The sequence below is a fragment of the Anguilla rostrata genome, chromosome 17 (assembly GCF_018555375.3).
Source record: "Anguilla rostrata isolate EN2019 chromosome 17, ASM1855537v3, whole genome shotgun sequence".
In the NCBI taxonomy this organism is placed as follows: domain Eukaryota; kingdom Metazoa; phylum Chordata; class Actinopteri; order Anguilliformes; family Anguillidae; genus Anguilla; species Anguilla rostrata.
Window position 1 is genome coordinate 19,983,872 of NC_057949.1, and position 7,799 is coordinate 19,991,670.

At 40.6% G+C, this 7,799-nt stretch overlaps 1 protein-coding gene across 2 annotated transcripts in view; it reads right to left on the minus strand.

Annotated features, from left to right (window-relative positions):
• Window positions 1-7,211, minus strand: part of LOC135243392 (voltage-dependent T-type calcium channel subunit alpha-1I-like) — a 191,283-nt gene extending 184,072 nt beyond the window's left edge. For both annotated transcript variants that reach the window (XR_010326624.1, XM_064315181.1), the window contains exon 1: window positions 5,803-7,211. The gene's annotated coding sequence lies outside the window, so the exon portion shown is untranslated. The remainder of the gene's footprint in view (window positions 1-5,802) is intronic.
• Between the last annotated feature and the right edge of the window lie 588 nt (window positions 7,212-7,799).

A 7,799-nucleotide genomic window follows, 5' to 3' on the forward strand; every position in this document is an offset into this window, starting at 1 on the left:
GACACACTGATACACAATGTGAGAAAGCTGGGAATGTTACAGACAGGTGTCCTGAAGGTGTATGTGTGCGCGCGCCTGTGCGTGATCTATATGGGCCCCACTGTAGCACAGTAAAGCAGAGAATGCATCACCGCCTTCTTGGAGGCAGAACGGCCCCGACACAGTCGATGCCTTTAAAATGCATAAAGACCCGAAGAATGTTTGATTGCCATGGTAGGCTTGGTTTTGTAAGCAGTACGAAAATGAAAGTCATAGGAAAACCCATCTTATGAAGAGTACCTTCGGGAGAAATGCAGTTCCACTGATTGCCGTATGTGATAGGACCATGCACAATGTCACGGTTTCCTCCGCAGTTATTAAGTCCATAAATTGTGCGGTAACTGCCTAAATGCCGGGGCACTTGCGTACCCACAGGGCAACTTGTTCACTGGGCCAGTAAAGTGCTGACGCACCAGGGCCGTATCGCTGTTTGCTGTAATATTGCATGGCACTCAGAAAACAATTACAACTTGGCTAGATGCAGGATGCGGACCGTCATTTAGCTGTATGCCACAAACACAGCCAAAAATATGTCGATATCTCTCTTTGCAGTGATTCTTTCAAAGAGGCGGCTATTAATTTAGAAATGCTGTGATGTCACTGCTCCATAAACTAAATCAAGAATTATATGCTATATATTATGTTTAATAACACTTGAAAAATCGTGTTTTAACCCTCATATTATGTTTGGGGTCAATTTGACCACATTCAATGTTTACTGTCTCTAAAAATATGGTTACCATATTTTTTTCAGCTAGATATTTCATGACTTTTCCTAACTTTATGGGGAAAACATGGCAAACATGAAATTAACTGAAAAAGTTATTTTCAATGTCCTGTACACGTTGTACGCATCGGTGTTGTTGTGGTCATTTTGACCCCAAGCTCTCTTGTTATATAAAACCATCATTTTGATCTTGTTTTTGTTGTGTTGGCTGAGGGCACTTTCACATTCATTTGTGAGTGTGTGTGTGTGTGTGTGAGATAGAGAGAGACAGAGAGAGAGACATAGAAAGAGAGAGCATGCGTGTGAGGAGAAAACATAGTTCCCACAAGATCTCTGATCATTCTTGCAACATGGGGGCGGGGGCAAACTTATAATAAGGGCTGCACACACAGCCCTCTAAACCATTTCTCTTTGCATTTGTGCCTCAACTAAAGATTTTGAAAATGACCACCAGACAGAGGCGTATATTTTCTGACACTGATGTTCTGTCATAGATCTTGGAGGGTGAAAGTGATTTAGATGAGGATATGTCTGAGACTGAGGATATAGTTGAGGAGGACCCTGATTATGTGGCATCCTCCTCTGATGATGAGAATGAAGCCTTTGAGATACCACATTCTGACCCCTGTTGTTTCTCAACCACCAATAAACAGTCCTGTCATCTCTCAACCACCAAAAGACCCTCCTGTCACCTCTCAACCACCAAGAAACCCTCCTGTCATCTCTCAACCACCAAGAAACCCTCCAGTCATCTCTCAACCACCAAGAAACCCTCCTGTCATCTCTCAACGCCCAAGAAACCCGTTATCTCTCAACCACCAAGAAACCTTCCTGTCGCCTCTCAACCACCAATAAACCCTCCTGTCATCTCTCAACCACCATGAACTGACATGTTCACTTCCAAAAATGGAAAACTACTATGGTCCGGGTCCCCAGTTGAAAGACAAGGTAGACTTAGTGCTGCTAATGTCATCAAAATGGTTCCAGGCCCCACCAGATATGCCAGCAGTCATGTACAAGACATAAAGTCTGCATTTGAACTCTTCATAACACCATCAACGCAAAAGGATATTCTTGAGATGACAAACTTAGTGGGGAGGCGTGTGTATGGTGACAATTGGAAAGAGCTGGATGTGACCCACTAGCAATCCTATAATGGGTTGCTTATTTTGGCAGGAGTGTACAATTCAAAAGGTGAAGCAACAGCAAGCCTTCGGAATGCTAACACTGGTAGGGCAATTTTTCCAGCCACAATGTCTCTGGAGACATTTCATTATACGCTTTGATGACAGGGATACAAGGCAGGGTCGACAGGAGCGTGACAAACTTGCACCTATCTCGTCTGAATGAAGAATTGATACCCACGGGTACCTAGTTGAGCTGTTATGTTCATTTTTTTTTTAAATCAAAACTCAATTCTGGTGACTAATTTACTTTTTATTGGTGTTTCTTCATTATTGAATAACTGTCATGCGTTACCTATTGATGAAGTGTTTTCTGAACCTAAACATTTGAAATGTTTGACATTTTTTCAAATTGACCCCGAACATAAAATGTTACTATGCTTGATAATAAAAGGTGTGTTTCTTTCCAAATTGTCACGGGTTGAAGTTGGGTGGACCCAAATTCAGACTCAGACAGCGAAGTGGCAAAACTCCCATAGGAGATGTTTAATGCAATGTACACAATACAGCAGGCAGTCTCATAGTCAGTTCGTGCATAAGATCAAAACCAGAAAATCCACCGGGGCAGGTCAAAACAGGAAATCAGCAAAGCAAAGACGGCAGGCAAAAATCGGTGGTCGGGAAAACAGGCAAGATCAAGCACGAGACAAACTAACAAGCGAAAAACTCTGGAAAGGCACTGTAAACAGAGGCACAATCTGGCACAGAAGAGCAGGGAAACAGAGAATATATACCATGTGAACCAAGTGAGTGAAATAAGAGATAATTGAACAGAGGGTGAAAATGCAAACAGGGAACAGGTGAATGAAATGAGAGTGATTAACCAGTGCATGAGAATGCGACCAGAACAGGTGAGAGTGATCAGCTGAGGGGAGAGAGAGTTAGAGGAAACCACGCCCATACTACAGACCGAAACCAAGATCGTGCAGGAGAAAAACATATAATCAACTAGAAAGTGAAATGACAACAGAAACATAACACAAATGTCATTTTTCTTTTTTAATGAGCACTTAATATCAACATAAAGCCCTGCAAACACCAAAACATACTTTGTTTTCCATTTAAGGTTAATGAATGAGATTGTACAGTCATTTGCATATTTCGCAATAGTCAAATAAAATCATTACTTGATGTATAAGGGGAGGATGGGGGGAGTCATGTTTTATTTACAGGGCTATTAAGATGGTCAGTAGAAAGGCCTAAAGTAGCTGAGATAGAAACTTTGGTAACACTTTCAGTTACAATTATTTTCTGCAGGTTTATATTTCTGGGGTCAAATTGACCCCAAACATAAAAGTTGTTAGTTAATTTGAACATAATAGGAGGGTTAATTAACTTTGTCAATGCACTTTACCTCTTGCCCTTAGTACCGCTTGTCGAATGTCTCTTGCAGTACACTTGTTTTGCTGGATGCGGGTTAGGCCTACACTGTTTACCGAACGCGTTGCAGCAATCTCACACCTGCATCCCAAAACACGATTTCAGCCAGGAAGCTTCTTAGAGCCGTAACTAACGAGCAGAAGTGATTGAACCCCGCTCAACAGTAGGTACAGTATAGGTCTTCAGTTTGTCTTCAACATAGGAGGAGAATTGCTACACGTTTCATATTCACATGTGCAGAGTGAACGAGGCTTTACGGTACAACTACTTCGTTCATGTTATTTACGAACTGCGCCCGACACCAAAGCAGTGCTTAGAACGGCCTAATTCATAATGTCATTATTAAAAGACATACAACGAAGGAAAGAGAAAACGAAATCTCCTCTCCTCTCATTCTCGGATCAACCTATCTAAAAGACCTTTGGACTTTTATTACGTGCACCATTTTAGCACAGCTACAACTGCAAATCGAGACAGCCTTTCTTGCCAAAGATAACGACACCAGGCATATCCATCTAATGTCCATACTTAATTACATCACCTAGGTAATAAAGAGATGTCACCAGTAAACATGAGAAGACATGTCTACGTCCACGTCTTCAAAAACATATCAAATAATTAACCAAATGTTTGACATCAGCAGCTTATTTGTGCACATAGTTCTATACATTTATCCCAAGGAAGGAAAAACTTGAAAACATGTTAAAGCTGTTGCAACACTAAAAAGGAACCCAAATTATTGTGTCCCCAATGGCGAGGAAGTGTCGGAAAATAAATTAAATCTTACAGAGTTTACTGTCTCAGATGTGAATAACTATTCCATTGGTCAGTTACTGAGCGTAAATGCAATTCTAGAACATTTCGTCAAACATTTTTTTTTCTTCATTTCGCCGATTATGGAACGTTCTTTTTCATCTTCGTATTTTTTTCAGAAATACGTTTCTGCGACAACTCAAATGCATATGAAGTTATAAGCGTAACTGGCAGATCTGGGTGATCGCGTTTAAAGGAGACCGACGCTTCAAGACGCCAGAGAGACTGTGGGGCATTGGTATGCACCACAATAGAACCTTCTTGGGTCAACAATTTCACTGACCATTTATTCATTTTGGGGAGGAAAACTCACTAACAACAGATCGCATAATTTCTAACAATACCCAACTGGACCAGGGTGCCATCGGTTGCGTGAGATAAAATTCCATTGCAAAAGAACACAAAGTCGACGAAGGAATCTTGATGATCTCGTATATTTATCTCGTTAGATTGAATTACCTGTTGCCAAAAGGGTTGTTGATTCTAGACCTGTCAAAGTACCGCATTTGACCGTGAATCTTATACAGCATGTTATCAGTCTTTGTCGAGGCTAAAGAAAGCCCAAGTAGATTCATACTGTGTTTTGTGAAGTAGCCTACGTTGCGTATTGTAAGGGTTAATGATGCTATTAAGTAGCTATAAAAAGGTTTGACGTAAGAGCAGTGCTGTAAAATAACAGATTTATGAGATTAATTGTTGTGTTGCTGCGCGTACATAAAGTTATTGCCTTCAGTGTCTTTCTAAAAAATAGCGTTAAGTGCGGTATCATGATACATAGATCGATTATTATATTCATAGGCTACAACTGTTATCTTTAAAGAGCTACTGAGTGTGTCTGAGCGCGTCTGTGCGCGTGTGCGAGAGAGAGAGAGAGAGAGAGAGAGAGAGAGAGAGAGAGAGAGAGAGAGAGAGAGAGAGAGAGAGAGGTCAAATTAATGATTTGGTATACAGGCCAAAATTGTAGCGCACATGCAGTAATGCAAAAAAAAAGAAGAAATTCTGATGCCGTGTAAGTGAGGGAAACCCTACATTGTACTATTTCCTCATTAAAAGTGCCGGAAAACTACACGATTAATATGCTTCAGTTTGACACTTCCCAATTAAAGGTGTTAAAAGCCTGAACACTGCAGATACGTCACAAGTGGAGTTCAGAAATTCCTCCGGTTGGGGAGAGAACCTGAGCATGCGAACGTGCGTGCATGCCATGCGTTTCGTTGAGTTTGACCTATGTGTGTGGCGGTGGAGGCTGTTAACCTCATTAAAAGAACTTAAAATAAAATTAATTTTTGCAAACTAGAAAATGCAATGCAATTTTTTTCCATGTCGGGAGAAGATATCACTGTAATGGTTAGAAATTATGTTCTACAACACGTGCCCAGTGTCAAAACATTTCAATAGGTTTAATTGATTTTCATTTTAATGAAACGTTCCGTTATTGTGTTACCAACACACAATTATCCGCATAGGCTACCTAATTACTCAATTTTAACACCTCTTGCAGATAGTCATTTAAACGTGAGGGCCACACGGAGAATCCCACACATTAGCGTACTAAAACAAGTCCCACCGTGTGTAATGTTAGACAACCAAGACAAACACCCGACCAACTTTTAAGAATTATAGACAAGCAGAATAAAAATAATAATAAAAAAAACTTACCTTGACTGACATCAAAGAAAGGCGTGCCTCGAGGCACTAAATAAAAGCAGCGTCTCTAAGGAAGCAATGTTTTTTTTTTTTTTAAGACCAAGAAAAATCGATATCCAATCAGGAGCGAGTCAATGAATCCAACTGCATTTTGACGAGAAAAAGAAAAAAATAATAAAACTGGATTAAATTGGATCACACTAAAATACACGCAATTCGGTCCATTTTCTCCAAAAATAAATATTTCTAAACGTTTAAAAATCAGCTTCACCAGTCTGTGAAGCACTGTAGCCTTGGCAACTCCTCCTCAGTCGAATGTGTCTGCGCGAGCGTCTCGAGCGGCTTGAAAATCCGCATTTTTACTGTGCTGCTTCTCATGTGTTCTCTCTAGTTATTCGCTTTTAATAATATTGATCAAGTGTTGCAAAGTATTCTTTAAAAATCAGATGATTTGGTATTCTAACTGTCAGTGTCGAGTAGTATCGGAGTTAGTCACTTGTTATGCCTTTTATGCTTGAAACGCTTTTGTAGAAGAGGTCTACATTTTATTTCCCAGTCTTTTAATTGATCTGTATATCCGTTCTCAAAAATAATCACTTTTGCTCACTATGTAGCATAAATATGCTTGCTGGTGGAGGTACAGGTTTAAAATCCCCAATGCAATTTTCAATTAGTCCAGAAATAATCTCTTTTTGCACTTTAATACATTTTCAAACACCCGAGCCGTTGTTTACGGTGGTTAACGCACCACAGCAGCCCAAAACGAAATAAATATCCGTTAAATTGCTCTGGTTGACCACGAGCATGCATTTGTGCTTCGTTTTGTGGTTCCTTTCGTCATCTGTAATCGTTTAGTAGTGATATGATGCATTTTGACAGTGTCCTTTTATCAATTAATCCAATAATCCGAAGAGGCAAAATAACAACCGGTGTTGTAACGGGATCCCCTGGAAGATAGGAGCTGATTAACTTCCCTTCGCTCTTTGATTCGTTTCTTCGCCCGATTCTCGCAGCGTTGCTTTAAGCGCATTCACATAGCTTCATACACCCAGGATAGCACATCCGAGATCAGCTGAACAAAGTAAGCGCCGATGGACACGACCATACCTGGTGCTGGAGTTGGATGCGCTCCCCATCTCTGACACGACTACCTGTACATGACGAGATTATTTTTTAAATTGAATACTTTCTGATGCAGCTGTCATGCACCACCATATTAACCAGTTTAAAATGGAAATTGCCTCTATTTCAGAATTATTATCTCCTTTCTTCCACAGCAACGTTTTTTTTTCCTCCGGTAGTTGTTCTACACAGATAGGTATCGGGTGGCGACTTCAAAAGAATATTTGTGTAAAATAATAATCTGTGCTATTGGCACCCCGATTCTCGGCATCCCTGCACTCCCGTGAGTTTAAATAACAGCGACAGGCTGGCGCACTGAACGCAGCCGCGCGGGCAGCTCGGGGACAAGAGGTGCGCTAATCAAAGCGACATTCCAACATACGACCACACACCCCAACCACACACAGCGGCAACGTAAAAAAAAAAAAAAAAAACCTACACGAACAGCCACACACGGGCTGGAAGCTAAATCACTCGGTTAGATATTCAGGAAGAAAACTGATTTCATGTAAACCGATATACACACATACAAAAACATGCCGGCAGTTTTTAAGGAACCAGACATATGTACAGACATACAGTCAAACGTGTGATAAACATGAAAACACCAAGTGACGCGTATTGCAAAGCAGGCAAGCGGTTGGTCATTTAAATATGTCGTTTTCATATTAATTGTACACCAATGCAGTCTGCTGGAGCAGCACTTCATGCACATATATTAAACGAAAATATAGTTATCCATCTCTCAATCATTAGGGAACACAGAGTTATTTTAACCACAACCCCAGACATAAACAACAAAAAATTAAGATAGATATCAATGTGCAATGGACTGAAACAGCGGATTAAACTCAGAACTCTGCACGTGTCACTAACTGCATTCGATG